The sequence below is a fragment of the Lissotriton helveticus genome, chromosome 5_1 (assembly GCF_964261635.1).
Source record: "Lissotriton helveticus chromosome 5_1, aLisHel1.1, whole genome shotgun sequence".
Lineage (NCBI taxonomy): Eukaryota > Metazoa > Chordata > Amphibia > Caudata > Salamandridae > Lissotriton > Lissotriton helveticus.
In genome coordinates, this window is record NC_136065.1 from 299,358,850 (window position 1) to 299,381,486 (window position 22,637).

The following is a 22,637-nucleotide window of genomic DNA, read 5'->3' on the forward strand; positions in this document are numbered from 1 at the left end:
GCATTCTCACAGACCCAGTTCATGTCATCCTCGCTCAAGCCCCTCCCTAGAAGCACCCTCCACGTTCAGCCCCCTCCCCTTTCATAATCTCTCCCCCAATACCGTCACCATGGGTGATCATACTGCATCCTGTCACAGCTCCCAAATCCCTTACCTCTAACCCCCAACTAAACGCCACTATCCCGATTCTTATACAACCCCCCGCCCCCCTCCTCATTATTGAGAGAATCTGGGCCGCGGACAACCCCCGCCACCTCCCTCCATTCCCAGCTAAACCCTCATCTTTCATAGTCGCCTCCCCATCATCGAGCCTCATGGTCTTAGTCCGGATGCTCACCGAGCTTCCTCCGTGGGCGTAGTGTCAGCCGCGGTGCTCTCTGTCGGCCATGGGAGGAGCTGTGCGGAGAGGCCTCGGTCCTGTCAGACACAGAGCCTAAAACGTCTAAGCGCCTCCGTCAGCGGTCAGATCCAGACTAAGTCGCTAGTACGGACAGCAGTGCACGCGCACGACGGACACCCCTCTCGTGTACTGACTGACGACGCACCCAATGGTAAAACAAGACCGCAAAGAATGTAACCCAATGGAAGCTTGAGGGTAGTATCAGAGGCGGGCTGCAAAGTAGGAGGGCGGGATTCCTGTCAGAGCAGACGGGCTCGCCCCGAAGCCTCTGACGTCAGGGCGCGCTGCGGGTTTGCTGCGGATCAGATAATACCCAGGCCAGGGGGTGATAGGCGCGTGCACAGGCTATCTTTCCACCGAGCGGCCATCTCTGACGGGAGGGGTTTCCTACAAAACTAAACAGAGCAATAACAAAATACCAATCACACTTCTGTAGTTCCTTGCCTAAGAAAATTAATTTCAAAATATTAAGGTCGTATTTATGCATAACGTGTATATTATTTAAGACCATATTAGAATTTACAATTTTAATACGTTTGAGAACCTTTGACACCGGTTTTTGTTGTTAAACAGTACAATAAAAGCAAATATTTCGAATCTCTGACGGTCATTCCTGCCTTTTAAATATTTATTTCAAAACAGCTATGCATTCTCCTGTTTTTCATTCTCCAAAATACTTGGTGTTAATGCTCAAGCAGTGACACGTACCTTGCGGCCTCTAGCGGCAACGAAGAGCAGCGTCAGGCCGCAGCATCAGGACCAGCCGCATCCCGCGCGTGCCCGGAGACGGAGACGTGCGTTGCGTAGGTCTGGAGACATCAGGGATAGATGTATGTTGTCGAGAGGGAGTAACCCTAAAGAGCGCTTACCAGTGCACAGCGCCCCAACTACAACACCCGTACCGCTCCTAAACGCCCGTACAGGTGTACACGGCCAATAAATACTTATGTAACTGGTGTCGCTGGGTTGACTGTTGGCGACTGACAGAGGAAAATCCTGGACGGTGGCCCCAGATAATTCTAGACAAAGAAGCTCAAGTTTTAAAATTACACATCCCTGAAAATACTGCATCCAATGTGAGTGTACAGTGAAAGGAAACCAATCACTGGTTATCAATTTCAATACAGTGCAACCAATGTGGCCACACATGAATCCATTCAACTCTTAATCTGAGTTTAATAAGAGATTTAATTATACATTCAGAAATAAATCAATTTAGATCAACATCAGCAAAATGGTATAAAAGTACAAAAAGATCAGAGTAAGTCCAAATCTCCTTATGAGATGTACCCTATATAATAAAAAGCAAATGACTAACTCAAAGACAATGACACAGATAATCAGGAAGAAGAAATGAAGGTTAAATCGCACCAGATGATTCTTTTTAACGAGCATGAGTAACCTAACTTTCCCTAGACTAACTTGATAAGGGCAACCCTAAACTAAAGCGCTTGAGTAAGGACATTATCAAATAAGGAAAGAAGAAAGGCGTCAGCCATCACAATCTTCAGTAGAAACACTCCGACAATGGGTCAAGTAGCTTAAAGCGAAGCAAGCAGTAGAATAGGTCTGCACCCTAAGGAAACCCAAGATGGACTCTCTCCCTAACTAAACACAGCAAATAATATCTTCTGCTGTAGGTGTGACACTCTCAAGTGACTCCTCCTTGTGAAATTTTCATGGCTCTGGCACAACTGGATACTTTCAACACCTTTCCCAGCCAGATAGCACATGATCTCTTGTCGTCCTGGGCCATTTCTCACCCGTGAGAACTCCTCTCCTCGCTCGTTACCGTGAGTCCCTCAGCCGACTCCTCTTTCTCATGCTTTGCTATCTATTAACACAAAACTCTTTTATTCTAAATAATGAGGCTTATCCACACCTGCAATAGAAGCAACTAAGCAGCATACATTCCATTCTTGAAGGTTAACATGAATTACATTTCAAATACTGATGTGAGCAGCAACAAAACAAATTTGTTTTTGAGGCCTAGTTTTGCTAAGTTAACATATTGCACAGGGTAAAGAATATGTGCACCTTTCTACACAAAAAATAAATGCAACCAACTGCTTACAACACAAATAAATGCAATGAATTATAAACGTCTCAGTGTAAATGCATTTGCAAATGATTATTCCAAATTACGCATTTATAAACGTTAAACATTAGTTGCCCACATCATAATTAAGTTTCACAATACGGCATTTAGATTATTCTCTCCTATCCCTTAAATACATAAATTGTTACAAAACTTTATTAAACACATTCTAAATACACTTCGCGTCATGTGACCCGCATTCTCATCTGCCAGGGGCCTATCATGACGATTTTTACTTCGTAGGAGGTTACTCTGTGCCCATTTCATTGGGACATTATTGGTACAAGGTATTTCTTATTCTGCCGCCATCATGTCATCTTACACATCCTGATAGGCGCCCTCCATTGGTATCATATCGAGCACTTACGCCGCTAATGCACAAGTTACTACTTGTGTAACGATATATCTGTAAGAGACATTAGTTAGTGATAGATTCCTTACCTTAGAATATCCCCAGGCGTCAGACTGGATCCGGAAATTTTTGCGTAGCAATACCCCTGCGCGTCGGTAGGCGTCGTCCGCGGCTCCGCGTCCGTCGTCGACGTCGTTAGCGCCGGAATGACGTCGTCGGAGTACTTAGACGCCGCCCATGCGCGCTGACGTCAGTTCTGATACACAGCTTTTCTGCGCCAGATACGCAGAGCCATGATAGAACCAACACTGGTGCCAAGAAACTAGGGCCCTGAAAGGGGATGACCTTAACCCTAGATATCGGTTCGCAGAACGGGGAGGATGGGTGGGTCGGTAAGGAATCTATCACTAACTAATGTCTCTTACAGATATATCGTTACACAAGTAGTAACTTGTGCATCTGAAAGAGACACGTTAGTGATAGATTCCTTACCTTAGAATAGATACCCCAGCAATACCAACTCCGGTGGTGGGTCTGCGAACCAATAATCACACCAGAAAGTCCTGGAGGACGGAACGGCCAAAGAAGCCATCCCTCCGGACTTGACTGTCCAGGCAGTAGTGTCGTGCGAACGTGTGCAACGAGGCCCACGTAGCTGCCTGGCAAATGTCCTGCAAGGGCACTCCCCGGCCCAGGGCAGTTGTAGTCGCCATGGCCCGAGTGGAATGAGCCCTCAATCCAACAGGGGGATCCTTCTTAGCCATGGAGTAACATGCCTGGATACACAAGATGATCCACCGGGAGATGGTCCGCATGTGTAACGCCTTCCCCTTCTTAGCGCCCACGTAACCAACAAAGAGTTGGTCATCCACCCGGAACTGGCGTGTGCGATCCAAGTAAAATGAGAGCGCACGTTTTGGGTCCAGACGGTGGAACCGCTCTTCCTCTTTAGAGGGATGCGGAGGCGGAAAGAAGGTCGGCAAGGTGATGGACTGCCCGATGTGGAAGGCTGAGACAACCTTGGGCAGGAAAGATGGCTTGGTACGCAACACAACCTTGTCCGGATGGACATAAAGGAAAGGTGGAGTACAAGAAAGGGCCTGGAGCTCACTCACTCTCCTGGCAGAGGTGATGGCAACCAGGAAAGCAGTCTTCAGAGTCAGAAGGCGAAGAGGACAGTTGTGAAGTGGCTCAAAGGGAGCACACATCAGGAAAGTAAAAACAAGGTTCAAGTCCCACTGGGGCATCACGAAGGGAACAGGAGGGAACATGTGTGTGATGCCCTTAAGAAATCTATTTACAATAGGGGACTTGAACAGAGAAGGCTGATCAGGCAGCCCCAAGAAGGCAGAAAGGGCAGAAAGGTAGCCCTTGACAGTGCCCAGAGCAGAGCCCTGCTGGGCAAGAGACAGAAGAAAGAGGAGAACCTCAGAAAGGGGGGCAGAGAGTGGGTCCACAGCCTTTGCTGAGCACCATGCCACAAATCTGTTCCACCTGCAGGCGTATACCGACTTTGTGGAGGGACGCCTGGCTGCCAGAATGACATTACAGACTTTGGGAGGCAATTCAAATGGCCTCAACTGTCGCCGCTCAATCTCCAAGCTTGAAGGTGGAGACTGGACAGGTTCGGGTGGAGGACCGTCCCCTGCTGCAGCGACAGAAGGTCCTCCCGAAGAGGCAGACGAATCTGGGGATCGACTGACATGCTGAGTAGCTCGGGATACCAGTATCTTCGTGCCCAGTCCGGAGCCACAAGGATAACCTGTGCCCGGTCGCACCTGATCTTCTTCAGCACTCTGGGCAGAAGTGGTATAGGCGGAAAGGCGTACAATAGACCGCAACTCCACTCGCGACGAAAAGCGTCTCCGAGCGAGCGCCGCCTTGGAAACTTTAACGCGCAGAACTGATGACATTGCGCGTTCTCTTCGGTGGCGAATAGATCTAACCAAGGCTCTCTCCACTGCTGAAAGAGGCCTTGCGCCACGTCTGAGCTCAGACGCCATTCGTGATCCATCATGCACTGACGGCTGAGTTCGTCCGCCCTGGCATTCAGAGAACCTGCCAGGTGTTGAACCACCAGGGTCACGCCCTGATGTTCCAGCCACTGCCAGAGGTGCAGAGCCTCCTGGCATAGGGTCCACGACCCCACCCGCCCTGTTTGTTGCAGTACCACATGGCGGTGGTGTTGTCCGTGAACACCTGCACTACACTCCCCCGGACAGAGGGGAGGAATGCCTTCAGTGCTAGACAAATCGCCCGTAACTCCAACAGGTTGATGTGGAGCCGGGCCTCCGCCGGAGACCAGAGTCGTCTGATCTCCGCCTCTCCCATGTGACCACCCCAGCCCTGGAGGGACGCGTCCGTCACAACTACGTGCTCCGGGTGGGGTAGGGAGAGGGATCTGCCACTGACCCAATCGCGGTCCGTGAGCCACCACTGCAACTGTCTTGCAGTGCCCTCCGAGATCAAGACATGGTCGAACAAGTTGCCCTGATGCTGGGCCCACTGAAACTTCAGGTCCCACTGCAGAGCCCGCATCCGCCACCGGGCGTGACGCACCAGAAGGATGCAGGAGGCCATCAGTCCCAGAAGCCGCAGCGTCAACCTGACCGAGACTCAGGATAAAGGCTGGAAGATTGGAATCAGAGCCTGAATATCCCGAACCCGCTGTTCGGGAGGGAAAACCCGAAACTGCGCTGAGTCCAGAACCGGTTCAGATGAAGAGGAGCTTCTGAAAGGGACACAGGTGCGACTTCGGCACATTGATGGAGAACCCCAGCAAGTGCAGGAGGTCGGCCGTAGTCTGGAGGTGGCTGACGACTGTCTGGGGCGAGCCCGCCTTCAACAACCAGTCGTCGAGGTAGGGGAAGACTGACACCCCTAACCTGCGCGGATGACCTGCGACCAACTCCATCACCTTCGTGAACACCCGTGGGGCGCTGGTAAGGCCGAAGGGGAGCACGGTAAACTGAAACTGCTCGTGGCCTACCGTGAACCGCAGGTAACGCCGGTGGGCCGGCAGGACGGGGATGTGAAAATAAGCGTCCTGCAAGTCCAACGCTACCATCCAGTCTCCGGGGTCCAGGGCAGCTAAGACCTGAGCCAAAGTCAGCATCTTGAACTTCTCTTGTCGGAGGAAGCCGTTGACGTTCCGTAGATCCAAGATAGGGCGCAGGCCCCCCTTGCCCTTCTTGGGCACCAGAAAGTAGTGGGAGTAACATCCACACCCTACTTCTGGCCCAGGAACGCGCTCGATGGCCCCCTTGGCCAAGAGGGCCGTGACTTCCTCTTGCAGAAGTTGCAAGTGATACCCCGACACGCGGTGGAATTGCGGTGGCATGGCTGGAGGGGTCGCCTCGAAGGGGAGGGAGTAGCCCCTTCGGACGATTTGCAGCACCCACCTGTCCGACATGACAGTGCGCCAGTGGGAGTGGTGATGGCGAACCCTGCCTCCCACAGGCGTCACATGGGCCTGGAAACTCTGACTAGGAAGGTTTTGAGGCAGGTGCTGCGGAGGGAGGTGTGGACTGGCCTCGCCGCTGACCCCGACCGCCGCCACGGCGGTTTCCACGGCCGCCACCGCGCTGCTGGGTATTCTGCGGTGTGTGGCTGGAAGCACGTGTGGGGACGCCCCTTCCGTGGCCACGAAAGGAGCGAAAGGCACCTGATTGCTGGCGCGTGGCCGAAAGGCCTAAGGACTTGGCCGTAGCCCTGGAGTCCTTAAAGCGCTCCAGCGCATGGTCTGCCTTGTCGCCAAAAAGGCGACGGCCATCGAACGGCATGTCCAGAAGAGTGGCCTGGACATCGGCCGAAAAGTTGGCGGACCTCAACCAGGCGTGGCGTCTAACTGCCACCGTCGTTGCCATCGCCCTGCCCAGTGAGTCCGTGGTATCCAGCCCACACCGGATAGAGTACCGTGCCACATCTCGACCCTCCACAAGGGCTTGGGCGAGTTTAGCCCGGACCTCCTCCGGGCATTGTGGCAGCACGTCCGCAACCGTGTCCCACAGGGTGTGGGTGTAGCGGCCCAAGAGACACGCGGTATTGACAGACCGCAGTCCCAAACTCAGGGACGAGAACACCTTCTTTCCGAACTGTTCATATCTCTTGGATTCCCGATCGGGCGGGGCCATCGGGAATGCGGTCTGGGAAGTGGAGGCTTGGATAACCAGGCTCTCGGGGGTGGGATGGGTGGACAAAAAGCAAGGGTCGCCCGGAGCCGGGCGGTAGCGTCTGGCCACGTTCATATCCACAGGCGGACCTGTGACGGGCTTGGACCAAGTGCCCACAAGAACGTCACATAAGGCTTCATTAAACGGCAGCAGAGGCTCATTGGAGCTTGCCTGCGGTTTAAGAACCTCATTGAGGAGGTTAGTCCTCACGGCCGCAACGGGGAGCTCAAGGCCCAAGGCCTTGGCTGCCCTCGTTAACACTACGCTATAAGCAGCCGCCTTCTCCGTAGCCACGGTGGGAGGGGAGACAAATCCAGTGTCTGGCGAGGTGTCAATACCACTGGCCTCCCCAAGCTCACATGTCCAGTCCTCTTGAGACTGGCACTCCTGTGCCAGAGGGTCCTCAGACCCCTCCCAATCACCTCCGTCATCAGTCTCCTGTAACCCAGGGTCAACAGACTGGGCCTCCTCATGGAAATAAAAATCTCCAAAGGCCGTCTGAAGCGGCACCCAACGGCGCCGTTCCGGCGCCAGAGTCGGACCGAAGGGAAGATTGGGGACGGCGTCCACAATGGGCGCCGGGGGCGGCACCCACGGGGCCGGCGCCGGTGAGGTCGTGAGGTCGACCGGCGATGACCCGGATCCGGAAGCGGGTCCGGTGAGGACCGAAGTCGCCGGCGGCGCCGGGGCCGAAGCACCCGGTGGCGTCGGGGCCGAGGCGCCCGACCCTCTAGGGCCTCCAGCCGGGACCGCTGGGCCCGAAAGGCGCCGCGGGACCCGGCTGAGGAGGGAGGGACCTCATGGCCATGAGGTACCGCTCGACCTCCTCCGGCGTCGCGCTGTGCCCAGGGACCCGAAGGTGTGGGGCAGGCGGCGACGCTTGCGACTCTCTTGGAGCCGCGTGTCGCCCGAACCCCCGGCCGCATCGTGCGAGCGTCGGGGTGGGTCGGAGGAGCGATGATGCCGCTCCGACCTCTCATGCCTCTTACCTGAGGACTTGGATCCCGACGACCGATGTCCACTCCCGGAGCTGCGGGGACTCCGACCCCGCGACCGGTCCCTCGACCTCCCGTGGGACCGGGACCTGGAATGGCGCGGGGCCGACTGCCGGAGCTCGAGCCGCTTGCGGGACCGCTCCCGCCTAGCCTTCGACGTCAGGGCCCGGCAGTCGGAGCAGGTGCGGTCGTCGTGGTCGAGGCCTAAGCACTTCAGGCACCGGCGATGGGGGTCCGTGACCGACATCAGTCGGTCGCACTTCGAACAGGGCTTGAACCCGGGCATCCCTATCGGCACCGTTGGAGTCGAAGACTCGAGTAGAGAAATTATCAAAAAGATCAAAAAGTTTAGTCAAAAAATGACTAGGGGTAGAGCTTCTCCGGATCTGCGCTAGCTGGCGCGGAAAAAAGAAGAACTGACGTCAGCGCGCATGGGCGGCGTCTAAGTACTTCGACGACGTCATTCCGGCGCTGACGACGGACGCGGAGCCGCGGACGACGCCTACCGACGTGCAGGGGTATTGCTACGCAAAAATTTCCAGGTCCAGTCTGACGCCTGGGGATATTCTAAGGTAAGGAATCTATCACTAACGTGTCTCTTTCAGATAGGTTGTTCTAGAGCCTAATATCTGTAATGAGGCCACTAAGATAAACTATATGCCTTAGGAAGTTGTTTTGTTCTTACCGCATCGGATAACAGTGTTACATTGTATCCCTCGTGTGCCACATTGTATCAGTCATTAGCGCCATCAGCCGGCATTATTCTTTATATCCTGCGTGTGCCATGCCATTGTGTATCACTCATGAACGTCAATATTAGGTATTATTTTTCATATTTTTTAGGTAATCAGCCATTATTCTTTTTGTGTAGTTTCATTTTAAATATGGGCAATTATGATTTCAATCTCGATGCGCAAGACAGAACCATCTCGCTTGTCATGGGCATCCTACTCGCCATTTGAACTTCCTGGTCTGGTTCTCCACGAGCCATCTCTGTTTGTTAAGCCGGAACCGAGGAAAATGGTGAGTCTTTCGCCCTTGTTTACTACCCATTTTCAGCAGAGGCAGGTTTCCCGCGCTAGTTGACTATTTAAATGTGGCAGTTTGAACCCTCCCACTGATTCCCTTTTGGCAGACGGAACGCCGCGTCTAACACGCCTTGTGAGCATTATCCTGCCGCCAGCCGTTTATCACCGGGTAAGAGCCGTTATGTGCCGGTTCAGGCGTCTTTTCATTTGTGGAAGGCTCATTTTCTCGCTTTAATAATTGCATTTAAATTTTATTTTACGTGTGTGCCTTTATCGTATTGCACACATTATACCCTCCCTGTATAACAAGCAATTCTATGCCTGTCATTTTGTTTACAGACCTATACAAGTCTTTACATGCCACAGTTGTCGTCCTGGGGCTGTTATTTCTGCCGCACGCTAACACTATTTATTGCCGGATTTTGATACCTTGGAATACACATTAAGGTAACTGTTTGTTTGAACTTTATGTGGCAGTTCGGACCTGTCATTGCCTTTAGGAACACCATCGATAACTTTATGCCTGTCATTCTGCTTACAGACTTATACGTGTCTTTACATGCCATAGTTGCCTTCCTGGGGCTGTTAACTTTTCTGAAACGCTAATACTGCACGTTGCCGGTTTTGATATTTTGAAACATTCATTAAGGTAATTATTTGTTTGAATTTTATGGGACAGTTCGGCGCTGACACTGCTTTTAGGAACATCATCGAGCACGAGATTAATCTGGTCTATTTATATCTCGGGGCGATTTATTCTTTTCACAGCTAGCTGTTCGTGCATCATTAAGAAAGGGTCCGAACATTCTTGCATTTTTTCGTATACCTTTCAAGTGGGCCTTTCGTATACCTATCAAGTGGGCCTTCCTTCTTGGTTATACAACGTCCGCCCCAGGTAATTATATGACAGTCTGAGTATGTAGAAAGCTTTGCTTGAGCACCTATAACGTGATTTGATTGAGATACATATACGTATATCTTTTCCTCACAGCCATCGTTCCCCACACGGAGAGTTTAAGATGATATTAGCTCTTGCCTGAGCCCGCAGCATTATATCCTTTAATGCGTGACTTCTACATATGAGGTACGCAGTAGTATTACATCATGGGGATCACTGGATATTTTTACCTTGCACTCTGTGGAGACACCGGCGGGAAGAGAGTTTCGTCCTTCCGAGCGCCGGACCTCGCCCCACCCGCTTCGCGGGCGCCGCAGCGCCTGGTGGCACAAGGGACTGCACATCTCTTCCTAAGGGAACCGAGGAGCTCAGAACTGGGATAGGCACACAGCGGGGCTGCGAGCGTTGCAGGGACTCCAAATCCCAGGAGTCCCTGCGTGACCGACCCCCAGCTTCCGGTCCGCTCTCCCTGCTGTCCCGCCCACCGCCCCTTGGACTATTTTAAATAACCAACCCAACCTCTCTACTGTGGGATCACTGGATATTTTTACCTTGCACTCTGTGGAGACACCGGCGGGAGGAGAGTTTCGTCCTTCCGAGCGACGGACCTCGCCGCACCCGCTTCGCGGGCGCCGCAGCGCCTGGTGGCGCAAGGGACTGCACATCTCTTCCTAAGGGAACCGAGGAGCTCAGAACTGGGATAGGCACACAGCGGGGCTGCGTGCGTTGCAGGGACTCCAAATCCCAGGAGTTCCTGCGTGACCGACCCCCAGCTTCCGGTCCGCTCTCCCTGCTGTCCCGCCCACCGCCCCTTGGACTATTTTAAATAACCAACCCAACCTCTCTACTGTGGGATCACTGGATATTTTTACCTTGCACTCTGTGGAGACACCGGCGGGAGGAGAGTTTCGTCCTTCCGTGCGCCGGACCTCGCCGCACCCGCTTCGCGGGCGCCGCAGCGCCTGGTGGCGCAAGGGACTGCACATCTCTTCCTAAGGGAACCGAGGAGCTCAGAACTGGGATAGGCACACAGCGGGGCTGCGAGCGTTGCAGGGACTCCAAATCCCAGGAGTCCCTGCGTGACCGACCCCCAGCTTCCGGTCCGCTCTCCCTGCTGTCCCGCCCACCGCCCCTTGGACTATTTTAAATAACCAACCCAACCTCTCTACTGTGGGATCACTGGATATTTTTACCTTGCACTCTGTGGAGACACCGGCGGGAGGAGAGTTTCGTCCTTCCGAGCGCCGGACCTCGCCGAATCCGCTTCGCGGGCGCCGCAGCGCCTGGTGGCGCAAGGGACTGCACACCTCTTCCTAAGGGAACCGAGGAGCTCAGAACTGGGATAGGCACACAGCGGGGCTGCGAGCGTTGCAGGGACTCCAAATCCCAGGAGTCCCTGCGTGACCGACCCCCAGCTTCCGGTCCGCTCTCCCTGCTGTCCCGCCCACCGCCCCTTGGACTATTTTAAATAACCAACCCAACCTCTCTACTGTGGGATCACTGGATATTTTTACCTTGCACTCTGTGGAGACACCGGCGGGAGGAGAGTTTTGTCCTTCCGAGCGCCGGACCTCACCGCACCCGCTTCGCGGGCGCCGCCGCGCCTGGTGGCGCAAGGGACTGCACATCTCTTCCTAAGGGAACCGAGGAGCTCAGAACTGGGATAGGCACACAGCGGGGCTGCGAGCGTTGCTGGGACTCCAAATCCCAGGAGTCCCTGCGTGACTGACCCCAAGCTTCCGGTCCGCTCTCCCTGCTGTCCCGCCCACCACCCCTACAGTCCCTCTATATTAAAGCCCCACCCTCCCGCAGCGCGGGACGCAGCCCAGGGCGAAGACCGGGCAAAGAGCGGGCCGTTTTAGGCCGTTAAAGGCCGACTAGGGCCGGGCCGGCCCACACCTCCAACTCCTGTCGTGATTTAACCCCACTAGTAATAGTAAAGTTTTTATATTTAATTATTAACGTTGTTATATATTTTTACCATGTCTCCGAGGGGAACTAGAAGTAAAACCGCAGAAAAAAATAGGCAACTTACTGGTCCCATAGATAACTTTATCACAAGAGCAAATTCCTTCATAGACCAGAGCATTTCACTCATTGAACGTAGAGTATCGCAAGATCTCTTAGAGGCTAGAAGATCCTCTATGGGTCACCTGGCAAATATAAGAACGCCAGTCTCCCATAGAGAGGGAAAACTGAGCGAGGGCGGGAGTAAAAGACAGAGCCTTCCTAATACAGTGGACCTATCGGTCTCACAATTTTCGGATTCACAATCAACTTCCGACTTAGAGAAGACTCCAGATCTGGCCCCCCAACCCACTCCGGAAGAGGTAAGACAGGCTAGAGGGAGGAGGGAGGGCGCAGTAAAGAAAAAGAAACCTGTAGACGCTAACGTTATAACTACAGATAAACCAATAGCATCCGTAATGGAAACCATAGAGAACACACCTAGCCCCCCTCTGCTGGAAAACCAGAATAGGCATACGGTGATACACCACACTCATGATATCACACCCTCTACCAGCTTGGAAATAGCACCCAACGCCCCACAACTAAACGAGCCAGCCCACAATTATAATACCGTACTTTTAACAAAAATTAGTGACCTGCTACAACAAACTTTTTCACCCATTCAAGCTAGACTAACAAAGTTAGAAATAGCGATAGCTGATCTTTTAACTCTGATGAAACTACCTAAAAAATCAAATCTAACCCAGGAGCCACAAAAACCAGCGGCAGCCAAGTTGCCTTGCTCAACTACTACTCCCCAATCAAAAAACTTGACTCCATCATTGACAGTAGTAGCTAAGCCCACAAACATCCCAGTGGTCAAGAACAAAGCAACCGAAAATATACTACAAAACCCCTCACAGAGATCAAACATTACCCCCCGCCAAAATACAAACATAGCTACGAAAACAAAACAATCACAGACAAATAGTGAGAGGGAGAGACAACCAATGGCCGTAACACGACCAGTTACCCTTCCCCCAGAAGCAAGTCCATTTGTTGTCATCATGACAGGCGTCCCAGAACTGGTGGATCAAAACTCCGAACCCAACTGGTCGCTCAAAAATAAAATCCAACATTGCCTCAGCATTAATCGCCCACCTCCCCCCTATTGTTCAGCAAGAATCCTGATGGTTAGAAGAGCTCCCTGGGTGGGCCATGGGAAAAAAACAATACAGGGAGACTGTATCCTAATCACTTTCGAAGATCCTAGAATAGTAGAGCATATTTGCTCAGGGGAGGAACTTAGTCTAAACGGGGGGATCAGCACAAAGCGCCTCTCCTTTTTCTATCCGCCAAAATTCTCGGATGGTACCTCCCCAAAGGATGGACCTTGGTACACAGTGGGTCCTCGTCATCGGGGAAGAGGAAGGGACGAGTGGAGAGAGCCATACCAGAGGGGGAATTACAGAGAACCACCACGATGGGAGGGCTGGAATGGAATCCCGCTGACGAACAGGTACAGCGGCTTGGAGTCAGTGGACTGACCACTACAGCCAACAGACCCGGGGTGTAACAATCCAGAAAAGTCTAACACCTTCCATAACTCCCAAAGTGCTGACGCCCAAAGCGATAATACCCCCGCGAGTGTTTCCTCACATCTGGACATAGTTTCCTGGAACATTGCCGGTCTACGCCCAAAGATCGAAGATGGGAGCATCATGAACCTTGTGGGTAGACACCAAATAGTCTGCCTTCAGGAGACATGGGCATCGACAGAACACCACCTCCTAGGCTTTAAGACATATTTCTCCCCAGCCCTGGTAGGACCCAAAGGCAGGTTTAAACATCTATATAGCTAATACCATCCAGCAAATAAAAATAACGACAATCCTTTTGGACGCTAACTCTCAGATTCTTAACCTTTCCCTACCAAAAAATGAGCAAGTCATCCTCATAAATTTTTATAATAATTTCGAGGAACAACAGTTACTGAGGGTGATAGCGAACCTACATGAGAAACTATCTACCCTAAAGGAAAAAAAAGGTGAAAAGGGTTCTGTCTTCTTCATATGGGCGGGGGATTTCAACTTGCATTATTGTAAGAAGCTGGAGAAAAATTGTGCTGGGATGATGACCGAGGAGGGTAATTCCCTCATTCACTTTTCCCATACTAAATATGGTACTATAATGAACGACCTTCTATCAGACCTGGACCTCCAGATAGTTAATACCTTAGACGGCAGTGCGAACAACCTAGAACCAACCTATGTGGGAAGGGGGTTTTCGTCAACGGTTGACTACATCTTAATATCTGCAGTTCTTCAAACTAGGGTTAAACTTTTTGAAGTCATCCCAAACACTTTAAGTGACCATTCCGTTCTAAAATTGAAATTGAACTTAATCCAACAACGGTCCTTACCCCAAATTATAGCCAAGGCACTGACGCAGAACAACATAAGTCTGGGCCAATTAAACGGTTTTACAATAAATTGGGGGAAGATAAACCCTGGAGAACTCACCGAAGAGTTAATAAAAGCCACTTACTCCCAGTTTATGAAATGCCTAGACTTAATGACGGGGGATGAGGAGGTACTAAGCAACTTTTCCATAATCATGGAAAAAATAAAAACTTTACTTACAGTAAGACCAAGTACCCGACCCCGGAGCGATAAAGGCTGGTTCAATCACGATTGCACCCAGGCTCATACTAAACTTAAACTAGCACTAAATAAAGATGTTAGAGATCCCCATCTAATTGCCACCCTAAGACACGAGTACCTTGTAACAAGGAAGAAGAGAAAGGCGGAACTAAAACAGGCCCTATGGGACGAACTCCACTCTAGTGCCCAAGAAAGAAACAGCGAAGCATTTTGGAGAGTAGCGAGAACCCCATTCTTGGCAGATGATAAGACCTCAAAAATTGAAGTAGCCATAGATGAGACGGAATGGGTATCCCACTTTTCCAAAATCTTCCAAAAGCAGGCAATAAACCAAGAAGTTGAACTAGAAACACTTCCAGATGTTATGTACCCCATTCAAATAGAGTTTGAAATCCCGGAGATCCTTCTGGCCTTAAAAGCAACTAAAAATGGAAAAGCCCCTGGCCCGGATGGAGTCCCGGCTGACCTTTTTAAACACAACACAGACCTTTGGGCCCCCATCCTTACCAGGGTATGTACGGCAGCCGCAAAGAAAGGACTCTTGGAGTCTTGGACAAGGTCTGTGATGGTTCCGATTTTTAAAAAGGGAAATCGCCAGGACCCTGCCTGCTACCGCCCGATATCCTTGTTGGATTCGTTGGGCAAGGTAGCGGGCAGGGTAATACTGGAGCGATTACAGCATTGGGTAGAGGAGAGAAACATTCTCTCTGACTTGCAATTTGGTTTCCGGGAGGGCATCGGGACAGTGGAACAGGCCCTCAACCTTTCCATTATCATGGGTAAATACTTACATGCAAAGCAAGACAGACTCTACATGGTTTATGTGGATCTGTCTGCCGCATTTGACTGTGTCTCCCATGAAAAATTATGGTCAGTGCTGTCTCAAATGGGGGTAGATTCGCCACTCTTAAACTTTTTGAGGGAGTTGTATTCCAAGCCTTCCGCGAGAGTCCGTTTTGGCACTAAGGGCGAGCTAACCACGTCATTCAGAGTGGAGCATGGAGTCAGGCAAGGATGCGTCCTGGCGCCCTTCCTATTCTCCCTCTATACTAATAGCCTGGAGGTTGAGCTTTTGAGGGGTGCCAGGACCTCCCACAGGCAAAACAGCGCCCGATTCCCGCTCTACTCTACGCTGATGACGCCGTCTTGCTGGCACGGACCCCTCGTGAACTCCAGAAGGTTCTTACTAGATATTCTTCGTTTATGGGCAGTCTCGATCTCCATATAAATGCGACAAAAACTTTTGTAATGACGGCAGGCAAAGGGAGGAAGCAGCCCAAACACTTAGTGCTAAAAAACCAAAAAATAGAATTTACTTCCGATTATTGTTACCTGGGCATCACGATAGATGACAAACTGTCGTGGAAGGCGGCAGTCGAAGCCAGGAAACATTGCTTCAAGAGAGCCATAGCAGCCTTGGTATCTTTCTCACAAAAACTGGGCAAACGCCCACCCCTAGAACTATTAAAAATATACAGAGCTAAATGCCAGTCAACAGCACTGTATGGGGCTGGCGTGTGGGGCCATACAGATGTCTCTGCCCTACAGGTCACAGAAAATGCATTTCTTAGGTTTCTCCTGATGGCCCCAAAGAGATCCTCAACATATGCATGCCATGTAGAACTAGGCACCCCATATGTTGAGGATCTGGCAAGAATTCAACCGCTGCTCCTATGGCGGCGTATTTGGACCTCGGAAAAAAATGCGCTGACAAAAAGGATAGTGGCAGATGCAATGGCTTTGGACCATTCTCAAAAAATAAAATGGCTATCCTACATTAAGAACTTTCTCACCGACCTAGGTTTGGAGATTTATTACTTTACTCCAGAAAAAATTAGTGAAATCTCCAAGAAAGAGCTAAAAGATCTGGCCCTGGGTCACTTAGATAATCTGAGGCTTCTTACTGAATCGGGCAAGCCTTCTGTCCAACACGCTATAATGATCCAGACTACCCTCAATATTCAGCCCTATTTAAACCTTGAAATGAGCATATTTGACCGTTTCCTTCTGACGAGATTCAGATTAAATTTATTTCACAGGCAAATAGCCTTTCCTGAAAGGAACTCCTGGGTCACGCCCTTGCCCCCCTGTCCTTGTGACGAAATTTCAGTACAATCCACTATACATGTAGCCTTGTTTTGTAAATTTTATGAAGAACACCGTAAATTGTGGTTGTTGTCCTTGTTAAAATCTCGGGGATTTAAGCAGTGTCGTCCAGCTATGCTATATTTACAGTATCTAGACACAGAAACCACCTGTTATCATGTTCTTAACTTCTTGAAATGTATATTTAGGCACAGGAAAAATTTATAAATATAATTAACTAATGCATTTAATTTGTACTGTGAAAATAATTTTTGCATACTAAAATTCACTGTATTGTAAAAATCTTATGTTGAAAACTTTTTTTAAATGAAAAATTGTATGTATTAACACTACTTTTATGGATTTCTAAACTTGAAATTCCGAATAAAGAATTTATATACATAGTATTACATCTTATCATGCTCCAACATGAGATTTCGAATGCACCAATATATGTGACCTATGTTTCCTTGTATTTCATTTATCCTGTCCTTCCCCCAGATACATCGTATGTTATTTACAGAACTGTTCCATTACCTTTGACGACCAGCAACTGATTACAGCTTAACAACATCAGACTCGTTTTCACAGGTATTTTGCTTATAATTCGCATTTCGTTGCGTGAATATGAGTCATTTTAACTCGTACCTGCCAACATGATCCCCATATCATTAAACTTCTGTTTTTGTCTGGGACTGCATCTCTCCTACATTTAGAGGTTTATTTCCTCTGAATTGCTTTTGTACCTAGCAGAGTCTTTCATTTTTTTGTGCATCTATGTGACATCGTGTGTTCATTGGACTCTATGAAAATCTCTGGTTTACGATTAGAAAGATTTACTATGACATTTTTGTCTCTATTGCCCAGGAACATCTATTGCCTGTTTTGTTTTTTTATCTTGAATGAAGATATCATCTGCTTGTCATCAGTATCCAAATGTAAGTCATTACCAATATATGCATTCATTCTGGAGTATTCACTGTATTATGGTAACGACAATCTTTGTCATCAGTGCAATTTTCACTCACTTGTTATATGTTGTCCTGCACATTAGAATTTCTTGATAGTTGAGTACGACACAATCTAGTGAAAAGACATGTCCATCTTGTGACATGTGGGAAACAAATTAGCAAGTCTGAACCGAATAGCGTAAAGGATATTCCTGTTAGAGATGTAGAATGTTATGCTCTGGTGACTTACGTTTTATTAGATAATGTATTTTTGACTTGTGTGTTTACAATATATAAGAATTGTACCTTATATACGTTTTTTATATATACTTCCAGATAACCAACTGTGACTCCTGAGGAAGGCGTTTTCCGCCGAAACGCGCGTCGAGTTCTTATTCGCCATTGCACTCTAGGCACCACTTATGATTTAGGGTGTCTTTTTATTACATTGTTAAAAAATCTTTTTTTTAATTTTATGTATTAATTGTATATGTTTTGATTATTGTATGATTTCATCATATAGTCTGATATTTGTTCAGGTTCCTATATGATTTTTACTATGTCAATTAAAAGTATGCTTGTTTTTTATATTTATTTCTTGAATGTTCCTTTTGCTATTGGGTCAGATTAATTGTTTGCCTACTGGTTTGACTGCCTAGGAATTTTTTCACAAACTTTATTTACCCTGCCCTAGGAGTCTGCTTACATTACTACCCAGGGGGTCCTTGTTTTTCTCATTCTGGCACAACTGGATACTTTCAACACCTTTCCCAGCCAGATAGCACATGATCTCTTCTCGTCCTGGGCCATTTGTCACCCGTGAGAACTCCTCTCCTCGCTCGTTACTGTGAGTCCCTCAGCCGACTCCTCTTTCTCATGCTTTGCTATCTATTAACACAAAACTCTTTTATTCTAAATAATGAGGCTTATCCACACCTGCAATAGAAGCAACTAAGCAGCATACATTCCATTCTTGAAGGTTAACATGAATTACCTTTCAAATACTGATGTGAGCAGCAACAAAACAAATTTGTTTTTGAGGCCTAGTTTTTCTAAGTTAACATATTGCACAGGGTAAAGAATATGTGCACCTTTCTACACAAAAAATAAATGCAACCAACTGCTTACAACACAAATAAATGCAATGAATTATAAACGTCTCAGTGTAAATGCATTTGCAAATGATTAATTCAAATTACGCATTTATAAACGTTAAACATTAGTTGCCCACATCATAATTAAGTTTCACAATACGGCATTTAGATTATTCTCTCCTAACCCTTAAATACATAAATTGTTACAAAACTTTATTAAACACATTCTAAATACATATATTTTAAACAAAACACCCTTTAATATAACATAATCCACCCCATTTAGTACATTAGTTACGACAGAGTATATTTGAGTGCTGACTATGCGTGAGTATTACACATTCCTACATTATCTAAACAAGGAAAAAAAGCAGCCAGGGTATTAGAAGCCACATCGCCTAATGTAGTCACAACAATAGATAGAAACAGGACGTTTCCCACCTCAATGGTCAGCTGCACATTGACCATACATTAGACATATTTTAGTACAAAAAATAGAGAGGCAACGAGAAACACTTGTCGAAGAACACATACAACATTAGATATTAAATAAATGCTCGTGGGTCTTGGTTGTTGATGTACTTTTTTACTTTATTGTGTACTTTTCAAAGAGCACAGCCACTGCATTTTACCTTACAAAGGCTTCATCAGGGCAGGAGATCTGAACCACTGGGGGACACAAAATTCTTCTTTGTGTAAGGTGGAAGATATTTGTCATCATTTAATGTTAAGTCCTGATAACAAAAGTATTTTGTTTATTCGGGTGGCAGGTGTAAGTCATCTGAATACAACATGTGCGATGTGCGTCCAAAATGATGAATCCAACTAAAATCATTATAAGTGCAAAACTGTTGGTCCTTTAACTTCCAGCAAACCCCACCCTCCTTTGCGAGCAATTTGTCTAATGCAAGCCAAATTTTTAAAACCATAGCTCTGATAGCAATCATCTCAGTATTTTTATGTTTAACTTTGTTTTATTGAATTTTGACATGGAAGAGGATACATTACAATTCTCATGTACTCTCGCACTAAACATTAACGGGAGACCTCGACTCCAATCCTTCCCCCTTGTAACGATGCGAAATAACAAGAGTTTGTTGGGGTGGTGTGTGTGCATGGATGCAGGAGGGGGCCACTGCTCCCGCTAGATAACCACCTATCCATTCCCAACATACCCAAAAAAGGAGGAAAAAACAAACATATGCCTCCCCCCTAGTTCCCCCCCCATAACCCGTGTGCCATATCTCTGCTGTCTTAGTTCAAAGTATGTGTGAGAACTGCCAGGTGTCTAACTCTCAGAGGCATCTTCTAGGGTCAGTGTATCCGTAAGTCGCTGGAGGCGAAGATACTTCGGACATGTAACTTTGTTTAATTCCATCGCTAGGAGGGACAGAACAGGTTGCCAGATAGTGTAGAAGGATGCCATAGAATGTGTAAGATTGGCTTGTATGTGCTCCATACCCACCATGTACCACAGTTTATGTAGCCAGCCCATGTGTGTAGGGCGAGTTTGTGTTCCCAGAGCGATAGGATGTGTTGAACAGCCGCTCCCACAGCCAGTCCCATCTGTCTCCCTGTAATTGACTTCAATGGGAACGTGAGTGTGTTGGGCAGCTTTGGAGTGCATAAGCGGGGAAACAGGGGATTTCCGTATCAAATTGTTTGTCAATGTCGTTGAGGACTGCCGTCCAGTAACCCGCCACTACCCTGCATTCCCATAAAAGGTGGGTCAGTGTGCCCTCTTCGTCACACCCCCTCCAGCAAGTTGGACTGCGGTTAGGGTTGCCTTTATTTAACCTAGCCGGTGTCAAGTACCAGTAAGTCACGACTTTAACCGCTGCTTTCCTGCTAGCAGTGTTCTTGGCCATGTAGTTGGCCCTATAATATATCACTTGCCATTCTTTTTAGAGAGATTTCTCCCCAGCTCCCTTTCCCAGCGTTTCTGACCGGCTGGGGGTTGCGAGGTGGTTGGGGGACAGATCATCTTGTAGAGTTCTGTAATGAGCTTTCGGTCTGACTCCTTGTTAAGGAGCCATTTTTCATAACTCGTCAACTTTCTGCCGACCCGGGGACGAATCTCTTGCTGTGTCAACCAATGTCTGATTTGAAAGTATTGAAAGCGCTGCAGGCTTTAATGTCATAGAGCAGTGGTAAATCGGAGAGCTGGAGGAACCCCTCGAGGTCGAATAAATGGCCCGCGGACCTGCAGTCCAACTTTTGCCACTGCAGGAACGCCCGCCTCTCTAACCCCGACGTAAATCCAGGATTGTCAAATAAAGGCGTGAGCAGTGAAGGGAAAGTGGTGAGCCCCCTCTTGACCGCCACTGTATCCCACACACGCAACACTGTGTGGGTGATCGGGGATTTGTTGAGGTTGGCCGGCCTATCGGATCGCTTCAGGAAGGGAATATTCCAAAGCGATGTTTGCACCATCGCTCTATCCTGGAAGAGCCACCTCTTCTCCGATTCAGGTTGGCTCCATTCCACTAGGTATCGTAATTGCGCCGCCTGGAAGTATCGCTGTATATTCGGGATCCCCAAACCTCCCTCGTTGGGAGGTCGATGGACTAGGTCCCTTCGCATCCTTGGTCTCTTTCCGGCCCATACAAATTGTTGCACCGTGTCTTGCAGCTTACTTATGGTTCCCAAGGGAAGACCTACTGGGATGGTCTGAAAGATGTAGAGGATTTTGGGTAGGATGGAAATCTTTACTGCCGCAACACGACCAAGTAGTGATAGTGTTTGTTTCTGCCATCTCCTCAAGTCTCCCTGTACTTGGAAGGTGAGATTCGTGTAGTTCAGAGCAACTGTCTGTTCGGTGGATGGAGTTAGTACTATCACCAAGTATGGGATCGAGGCATGGGGATGTAGGCCCCCATAGTCGGGGATGCGCCGTTGAGCATGTATGCGTTGCGACCCAAAGGGATGAGCATTGATTTGCCCCTGTTTATTTTGAAGCCGGACACCCTCCCAAACGCCTCCAGATCCTTCAAGAAGGCAGGCACTGATTATTTTGGTTTATCCATCGCCGCCAAGATGTCGTCTGCGTACAGGCTAATTGTATGTTGTTCCCCCCGAAGGGGATGCCTGCGATTTCGGGGTTATCTCTAAACCTCTGTGCTAGGGGTTCTACATAGAGCCCGAAGAGGAGGGGTGATAGCGGACATTCTTGCCTCGTGCCTCGCCTCATGTCGAAGGGCCGCAAGCCTATGCCATTAACGTGTATTGTTGCTCTTGGTTTGTCGTAACAACTGGCGACTCATGCCCTAAAACATTCCCCAATTCCAAAGTGTGCCATCGTTTTATCTAAAAAAAAAACAGTCCACCCTGTTGAACGACTTTTCGGCGTCTCCCAACAGGGGCATGGCTTCTGACCCCATGCAGTGAGCCGTATTTATTAAGTGCATGAGGCGTTTAGTGTTATTGCTGCATTGCCTGCTGGGGATGAAGCCAGATTGATCTGGTTCAATGATGCCAGGAAGTCGCGGTCCAATTCTCCAAGCGAGAACCCCTGTGAAAAGTTTGAGGTCAAGGTTGAGAAAGGAGATCGGTCTGTATGCAGCGGATTGGGTGGTGTCTTTACCTGCCTTAGGCAGTACGACAATGTCCGCCTCTAACATGTCTGGAGGTATCGAGCCATGCCCCTGGAATGAATTAAAAAGTTGAGTTAGGAGCGGCGCTAGAAGTGGGCAAAAGGCTTTATAAAAGCCGGCTGAAAAGCCATCCGGCCCAGGTGGTTTCAAGGGTTTGAGGCGGGAAATCGTGCCGACCACCTCCTCTATCCTGATAGGCGCATTTAGCGAGGTGGCACCAGCTGCATTGAGCGCCATCGTCACTGCTCTACTTAGGTAGGTCTCCCCATTTTTGTCTATAGATCGGTCTGCACTATAGAGCGATGCATTGAATTCCCTAAAGGCCTCAGCTATCTGGTTGTCGGTACCCATCTTCTCTC

General features: G+C 49.0%; 1 protein-coding gene and 1 long non-coding RNA gene across 6 annotated transcripts in view; one reads left to right on the plus strand and one right to left on the minus strand.

Moving 5' to 3' along the window:
- KIF1B (kinesin family member 1B) overlaps positions 1–528 on the minus strand; it is a 1,137,443-nt gene extending 1,136,915 nt beyond the window's left edge. For 4 of the 5 annotated variants that reach the window (XM_078642262.1, XM_078642263.1, XM_078642261.1 and 1 more), the window contains exon 1: positions 338–513. The gene's annotated coding sequence lies outside the window, so the exon portion shown is untranslated. Of the gene's footprint in view, positions 1–337 lie in introns of all 5 variants that reach the window. The other variant, XM_078642264.1, reaches the window with a different exon arrangement.
- An 8,614-nt stretch (positions 529–9,142) lies between these two features.
- Positions 9,143–18,190, plus strand: LOC144753124 (uncharacterized). Its single transcript, XR_013594209.1, has 5 exons — positions 9,143–9,214; positions 9,385–9,492; positions 17,143–17,232; positions 17,509–17,579; positions 17,928–18,190. It is a non-coding gene; the product is annotated as an uncharacterized LOC144753124 (long non-coding RNA).
- The last annotated feature ends 4,447 nt before the right edge of the window (positions 18,191–22,637 follow it).